Genomic DNA, 8,169 nt, shown 5'->3' on the forward strand with positions numbered 1-8,169 from the left:
ACATTAGCAGACACAGCGTATAAATTTCAAACCAAGATAATAAATCATCGTTTACAAATAGCTGCCTAAAGTCTGTTATCTGAAGGACAAATTTTTTGTTCTTGATGCAATAATTTACCAACAGCCGTATGTATCGTAGAAATTTATTTTATTTTATGAACTTCTATTGGCTACCAGTTTCGGCATTATATTGATGCCATCTTCAGGCTCCTGTACAATGAGTAGAAGAAATGTACTACTATAAAAAATTATAAAAAATATAGAACATACGTTAACAATTGACAGGTATCATGTTAACTATGTAAGTGACTCAAAGAGATATATTGTATATCATTAAAACTATATGTAACATTAGGGCACATATGCTTCTGCCTATGTGATGCTGTTGTTAATAGTTTTCCCTGTTTTACTCAAATAATGCATGATATATGAACATATGTGTACGCTATTATTCATAAAACCGTAACACACAGTTGTAATAGGCCATGAAACACATCAGATGTACTGTATACATTCGTATGTCCAATGGAACAGTGGAAGAATTTTTTAATAAAAATTAACCAAATATAAATAACAATAAAATAAATTAAAATACAAGAAAATGTGACAACTATGTCAGAATACATAGTTACTTATGTGTGGTATAGGGCGTATTATGTGTGGTACGACAAACAGTTGCCGCAATGTTAACGATAAAAAGCATAAAAGAGTTTGTCTTAAAACCCAATTGCATTCCCGAAGTAGACCAATGCAATCATACTATAAAATCATCAAACACCTGGTCATCGTAGACACTTCATTAGGACCCTTATGTAGGACAACCCCACATTGTGCTGAGTGGATTAATGCAATCCCAGTTGCTGCCTCATGTAGTCATGGTTACAAAGAAGTTTCTCAATCTCTGTATATCAAGAAATGTCTATCTCCCTACATATAAGTCCTATACAATTATGCAGGATTATACCAAGTGGAATCGATTGAATAAAAAGGAAAGAAAGAAAAACAGAAATATAGGAGGCTGCCTATATGTATGAAGATAAATCAAAATGAAATGTATACAATCCCTAAGACTAAGAGTATGACGTACAACCATGTCAAATCATTCTGAGGTTGCATTAAGAGCAGGTGTAGTAGCATATGAGATGACCATCCGGATCTTAAGTACATCATCCAGTGTCATCATATTCTGTGTAATGACCTTAATGAGTCAGAAACTATCTAAATGGGCCGAATGTCACGGTACCTAAAAAGTGGTCAAAGTATTTGACTAGTTAAAGTCAGACAATAACGGACTTATATCCATTAGCTGAGTGTCAGGAAATGCAATGTTGCATCAAATATAAAATTGATTACATGGCAACTCAAGAGTGCAATGATAGTTGAACAGTACAGTAATCCAAAAGAGTTAGAAAATGATGTTGGGCACATTTGTAAGTTATGGCACTGGACAACTTCCATGGGAGGGGAAAAAAATTGTAGTATTGACCATAACTGCCTTATACTGGCAAATATCAAAATATCTTCTAAGAATAGTACACAAAATTCCAAAGTATAATACTACAATCCCCATGATCATCAGTACTCAAGAATTATAAGTATCTCATTTGAAGATGTATGGCAACATTGCCCTAACGTTTTGTGTACTCGCGCAAGTGTTTTGGGCACGGAGACTGGTGAGTGGTTGCTGGGCATATTTGTGGGCTGATTTGAATCCGTGTCTGACTTCGAGTGCCGTCTTCCTTCGCAGCCGGGTAAGCCACCTCTGGGACGAGGCACAATGACGAAAGAGTTGAAGCCAGATTAGCTGTGCTAAATTCTGGGCCCTTTCAAACAGTCGTAAAGGCGGTACCTTGCGGTGATGTGGGTATACCGTTTGGCTAGTTCTTGTTGCTTTCACGTTGTTAACCTTGCTGTGTTAATATTTCCTTGCCAGTCTGTACACAACAGAAAGGGCCTTGGAAGACCGGTCCTCTCATTGTAAGCTTTCTTGGCCTTCCTATTTGGTGTAGTCTTGTGTTGATACTGTATAAGCCTTCTGGTGCACCCCTTATGAGGAGGCAATTCAAACTCTCGGTTACTTAACTGACGCAGTTATTCATGAAGGCCTACCTGTTCTCTATTTGGTAGTCTTACTTAACTGAAGCTGTCATCATTGAAGGCCTGCCTGTTGGTATTTGGTAATTTTACTTTACTGAAGCTGTTATTAAAGAAGGGCAGCCTGTTCTCTATTTGTTAATCTTACTTAACTGAAACTGTTATTATTGAAGTTCTGCCTGTTGGTATTGGGTAATTTTACTTAACTGAAGCTGTTATCATTTAAGGCCCGCCTGTTTTCTATTTGGTAATATTACTTAACTGAGGCTGTCATATTGAAGGCTTGGCTGTTTTGCTTTTGGGAATTTCAAAAAAAAAAAATAAAAAAGTTCAAATGTGAGTGAGATCTTATGGGACTCAACTGCTAAGGTCATCAGTCCCTAAGCTTACACACTACTGAACCTAAATTATCCTAAGGACAAACACACACACCCATGACCGAGGGAGGACTCGAACCTCCGCCGGGACCAGCCGCACAGTCCATGACTGCAGCGCCTTAAACCGCTCGGCTAATCCCGCGCTGCTCTTGGTAATTTTGCTTGACTGTAGCCATTATCACTGGAGTCCTCCCTGTTTGCTGATTGGTAGTCTTACTTAACTGAAGCTGTTTTTAAAGAAGGCCTGCCTGTTGGTATTTGGTAATTTTGCTTTACTGAATCTTTTATTAAAGAAGTCCTGTCTGTTTTCTATTTGGTAATTTTACCATGTGGGGTTCCTGGTCCCCCATCAGGCGCCTCCAAAAGAGATGAATAGAGGAAGGTTTTCCAGATATGGATGGTACCTGGAAAATAAAATACCTGGGACGGACCAAAACCAGGAAGTGTGGGGGCCAATGGTGTGGAAGAAAGGCAGAGGAGCCCCCAATCATCAACTACTGTCTTGCAGTCAGTAGATGGATCTAGAAAGGCTAACGATGCTCCCCTGAAATTGGAGCCATCTACCTGGCGAGCTTTAAGGGGCTACCCCTCAAATGGTTGGGGGAAAGATTACCAGTCTTCCCCTGCCGAAATCACTTGTTGCAAATGCCAACAAAGGAACGGCGGGACAGATATTTTGATGACAACCGCAGGAAACAAAAAATGATAAATAATGCAAGTAAACAACGACAGTATAAAACTATTGGCTCTCCAGGAAATTAGGTGGACGGAAACTGACATAATGGACTCGGGAAATTTCACTACCTTCTATAGTGGTGGAAGAACGAACACCTTTGGAACAGGTTTTGTGGTCGCTAAGAAACTGAAACAACCTGTGCTGCCCTATGAACCAATCAATGAACGGATATTCAAGTTAAGATTAAGGAAAAATTTTTTCAACATAATTAAAAATGTACATGCACCCACAGAGGAGGCAGATGAACAACAGAAGTAAGAGTTTTACAGCAAGGTAGAGCAGCTGTATGATCAGGCTCCCAATTTGGTAATTTTACTTAACTGAAGTTGTTTTTAAAGAAGGCCTGCCTGGTGGTATTTGGTAATTTTACTTAACTGAAGCTGTTAGCATTGAAAGCCTGCCTGTTTTCTGTTTGGTAATTTTACTTTACTGAACCTGTTATTAAAGAATGCCTGCCTCTTCTCTATTTATTTATCTTACTTAACTGAAGCTGTTATCACTGAAGGCCTGCCTGTTTTCTATTTGGCAATTCTGCTTAACTTAAGCTGTTATTGAGCCGTCCTGCGGCTCGCGTTGGTGCCGTGTTTCTGCCAGACCGTATCGTTTAGTTGGCATGGTTGCGTTGTTTGTCTTCTTTTCGTGTTCACTGGCGCCACTCGGTTTCGTGAGTGTTGCCTGTCCGCTAGTGGTAGCAGCGGCACTTATTGATATGTAGTTCTGCTGCCCTATCTTTGGGGCGACCTCGTGCTTTTTCCGAGTGGTGTGAGTGGGACTAGGGTTGGGGACACAGGAGCAGCGAGGTCCGCCGGGACTGCTGGGGGCGTGTATGGACTGCCGAATCGAAGGGCAGTGGTCACGAGGGTGCACGACCTCGTCGAAACCGGATCCTGCATGTTTAAGTTGAGTGCATTGCAATTCGCGTAGAGAAACCTCCATCGTTGTGAAATCTCGCGATTCTCCAGTGATTTGGGTTCGTGTTGCTGCTCGTAGTGTCGCCGAGGCGAAAAGCAGCGAGTGGATACGTGGGGAAGGCAGATCTGATTAGCCTTCCTGAGCTTCTAATTACTAGTTACTATTTTCAGCTTCTTACATTGTTAAGTCCAACCAGCGGTATTTTTCTGTCTTGTGGCCGCTAACGCCCTGGGGGTTAGTGCATGTAACGGCAGTGTACATTTCCTCACCTTGCCGCCGCTGACCGGTGAGGCGTGTAAGTTTGATAGCTTCTTGATTATAGGTTGGGTGGCGTTCTTCTACCTTAGTGGGAGTTATTCCTTCTTGTTCCGGGCGCTCTAAGCACAGTATTCTGTGGGCGGAGCCCAGACCGCCGGTTCCAGCTTTGGTGTAATTTTACATCTCGCATTTGTTTTGTTGGATGTCAGGTAGCCTAACCAAGATTATGATTAGTTGCTCGTTAGACTGCCACTAGCCCGAGTTACCATCTTGTAAACCGAATGCAACACTTGGCTGCCTTTCTCTTTGCTCGCGAAAGTGTTTTTGGTGTGACCTACTTAGAGGTCGATTCCTGGAGCACCGTCTGTCACTGGCCCTTGTGTTTTATTTTATCATTGTACTATTAAGTTACCATCATTTGTCTCGCTTGTTTGGTGATCTGTGTTTTTAATGAACTTTTGCTATGCCGTTTGCTGTTTCACAGTATATTTCCTATATTTTTTAAAATTGCCATTTTGGCGTTAAAATGCCTTCAGCCGTGATTGTGGTTACTTGCTTTAAAATTCTGATTGCGACCACATTGGCTTGTTTTCGAAAATTGTTTGCTGTCTGTATTTAATTTATGTTTGTTAAATTTTCTAATAATTGCCATTCTGATGTTAAAGGCCTTCAGCCATGATTGTGGTTACTTGATTTAAAATTCTGATTGCGACCACATTGGCCTGTTTTCCAAAATTATTTGCTGTCTGCATTTTATGTATGTTTGCTTAATTTTTTTATAATTGCCATTCTGATGTTAAAGGCCTTCAGCCATGATTGTAGTTACTTGCTTTAAAATTCTGATTGCGACCACATTGGCTTGTTTTCAAAAATTATTTGCTCTCTGTATTTTATGTATCTTTGCTAATTTATTTTAATAATTGCCATTTTGGGCATTAAGGCCTTCAGTTGTGACTGTGGTTATCTGCCTTAAAAGTCTGATTGCGACCTCACTGGCTTGTTTTCAAAACTTATTTATTAAAATAATTGAGTTAAATCGCAATCAAACCAATAGTAATTGATTTGGGCCCCGTCCACAATCGTAACGCAAACCTGCCTTCCTTAATTATCACGTTTAAGTTATTATTAAAGGTCTGCCTGTTTTCTATTTGGTAATTTCACGTAACTGAAGGTCTTATTATTGGAGGCCTACCTGCTCTCTATTTGGTAAACCTACTCAACTGAAGCTGTTATCATTGAAAGCCTGCCTGTTTTCTATTTGGTAACTTTACTTAACTGAAGCTGTTATTAAAGAAGGGCTACTTCTTCCTTTTTAATTAAATTAAGAGCTATTTAACTATTTGGGCTAGCTGAAACTCTTACTAATCAAGGCCTACCTGTTTTTATTGCCCTATTAGTGAGATCTGATATCTTAGTCTGTGTTGTAATTAGCCCTAACCTTTCGCCTTACATCCCTTTAACCGTAGGTTTTAACTGGTACTCGCAGAGCGTGGTTGCGCTCTGTAGGAGAGGGGGTGTTATAATTGTTTATCCTTTCTCTGGTTATACGTCATTTCTTGTGATCATTTCCTTAGTGTGCAAGGATCCCTTACTGTATATCGAGTAATGTATTAATTTGTTCCATTGTTCACAGGGACCTAGCTTGCTATGGATCCAAGGGGCTGCCCTGAAATCGGGCATCTAAAGAAGGAGCACTTGCAGTATGACCTTAAGAGTTTGGGAGCTTAGCATCGAGGGTAGTGTTCTAGAGCTGGCGGCCAGGTTGCATGCAGCGGTGGGCATCCTACTTTGTGTTTAGGCAAGCACCATGGGGAAGTAGGTATTTTCTCGATAATATTTCCACGGCGTTGGATGATGTGGCAGCGGAAACTGCCTTGCTGCAGGACAGTCAACCTGCTGTTAGGCAAACTGGTAGAAGGCAGGCCAACCTAGCACATTTGGGAAATCGTTTGTGGGACATTACCTCCATGCAACTTAGCTAGTCTGAAGTTACCGAGGTGTGGCAGTTGAGTGATCGAGCGCAGGATTTGCGTATCTAAGCAGTGTCCTTAAGCTTGGAAGCCAGGAAGCAGGCATCCGGGGCCCATTGTTTAGGCAGCCCTCTGGCTAATCATTTCGCTAGACAACCAACCAAATTGTGTGCGTACTCAACGGCATTTCAGAGCTTTCACTCCGACACCTTGGGTCGTGTCCAGCAGCTTTTGTGGATGTTGGCGCAATTTGAATGTCATGCAGATGTCTTGGGGATGCCTCACCATGTGATATTAGCATTACTTTACTCATTGGCGAAAGGTACTCTGAGTGAAGCCGGTCGGAGTGGCCGTGCGGTTCTGGGCGCTACAGTCTGGAACCGAGCGACCCCTACGGTCGCAGGTTCGAATCCTGCCTCGGGCATGGATGTGTGTGATGTCCTTAGGTTAGTTAGGTTAATTAGTTCTAAGTTCTAGGCGACTGATGACCTCAGAAGTTAAGTCGCATAGTGCTCAGAGCCATTTGATTTTTACTCTGAGTGATTTTATATCTGAAGTCCTGAAGCGGGAAGACTCAATAGGACAACTAAGGGGACTGATTGTCGATAGGAAGCTCTCGCTGCAGATGCAGAACGAGCCTGAAGGCAAATATTACTGAAGTTTGCAGGTGTCATTTGAACCACTGAGCCAGTATTTCGAATGAGTGCACCTAGCCACCTTGGCTCTTTGTGTGACGCTTTCGGAACTCAATACTGTAAAAACATTTTGGAGGGTATGCGCACCGAGGATAGGTCGCCTTTTCCTCCCGCCCCACTAGCTTCTGGGCGTTGCAATCACTTGTTGATTCCACTGAATGCTTATTATTTGCCGATGAGCCCACCTCGAGAATTAATAGGACTCCTCAGGCATCCAACACATTTTCTGAGAAACGTTGGTTTTTTTGTGGCGCCCGAGATCGCTTGGTGTGCGAGTGTCCCGTAGCATGAGCTCCTAGACCCGGCTAATGACGCCAGGTCAAGGGCAAATAACGCCAGGTGAAGAAGGAAGGGGGACTGTTTCCATCGGAGGCGTGTGCCATTCTGCGCGCGTATTCAAGCTCCCTGTAGATATGCCCTCCCTTCTATCTGCCCGTCTGGGACAAGAACCCTTGTGCATGCTTTTGGATTCTTGTAGCTGTGTGTCCTTGTTCATTTATAATTGGTATTTGGAGTTTGGGCATTTGTGTAAATTATCTTCCGTGCACCCATGCCCTCAGAGATGTCGTGTGGCCAGCGGGCAAGAGTTGCCTCTGGTTGACGAGGTGCACGGTATTTCGTCAATTTGTAATTTCTCATGACCCGTTACGCTCTTGCCCGTTAAAGATCTAGCGCTCAATTTGTCTCTTGGGTGTGATTTTATTCAGAAAACTGGATTAGATCTCGACTTTGCGAGCCGCACCTTCTCTTTTAGGTTTTCGCCTAGTGACAAAATAGCCTTTTGATCTTGCAATTGCACAAATGGTTCAAATGGCTCTGAGCACTATGAGACTCAACTGCTGTGGTCATAAGTCCCCTAGAACTGAGAACTATTTAAACCTAACTAACCTAAGGACATCACACACATCCATGCCCGAGGCAGGATTCGAACCTGGGATCGTAGCGGTCGTGCGGTTCCAGACTGTAGCGCCTTTAACCGCTCGGCCACTCTGGCCGGCTGCAATTGCACAGGTGTGGGGGATTCAGTATAGTGTAACTCTTATGAATTTGATGTGGCCCATCTTGAGTCAGGTCAGGCAGGGGAGTTGTTGAAATTACTAGTGGAGTTGCCAGAGGTTTCCCCTAAT

This window comes from Schistocerca serialis, chromosome 1 (assembly GCF_023864345.2).
Source record: "Schistocerca serialis cubense isolate TAMUIC-IGC-003099 chromosome 1, iqSchSeri2.2, whole genome shotgun sequence".
In the NCBI taxonomy this organism is placed as follows: Eukaryota; Metazoa; Arthropoda; class Insecta; order Orthoptera; family Acrididae; genus Schistocerca; species Schistocerca serialis.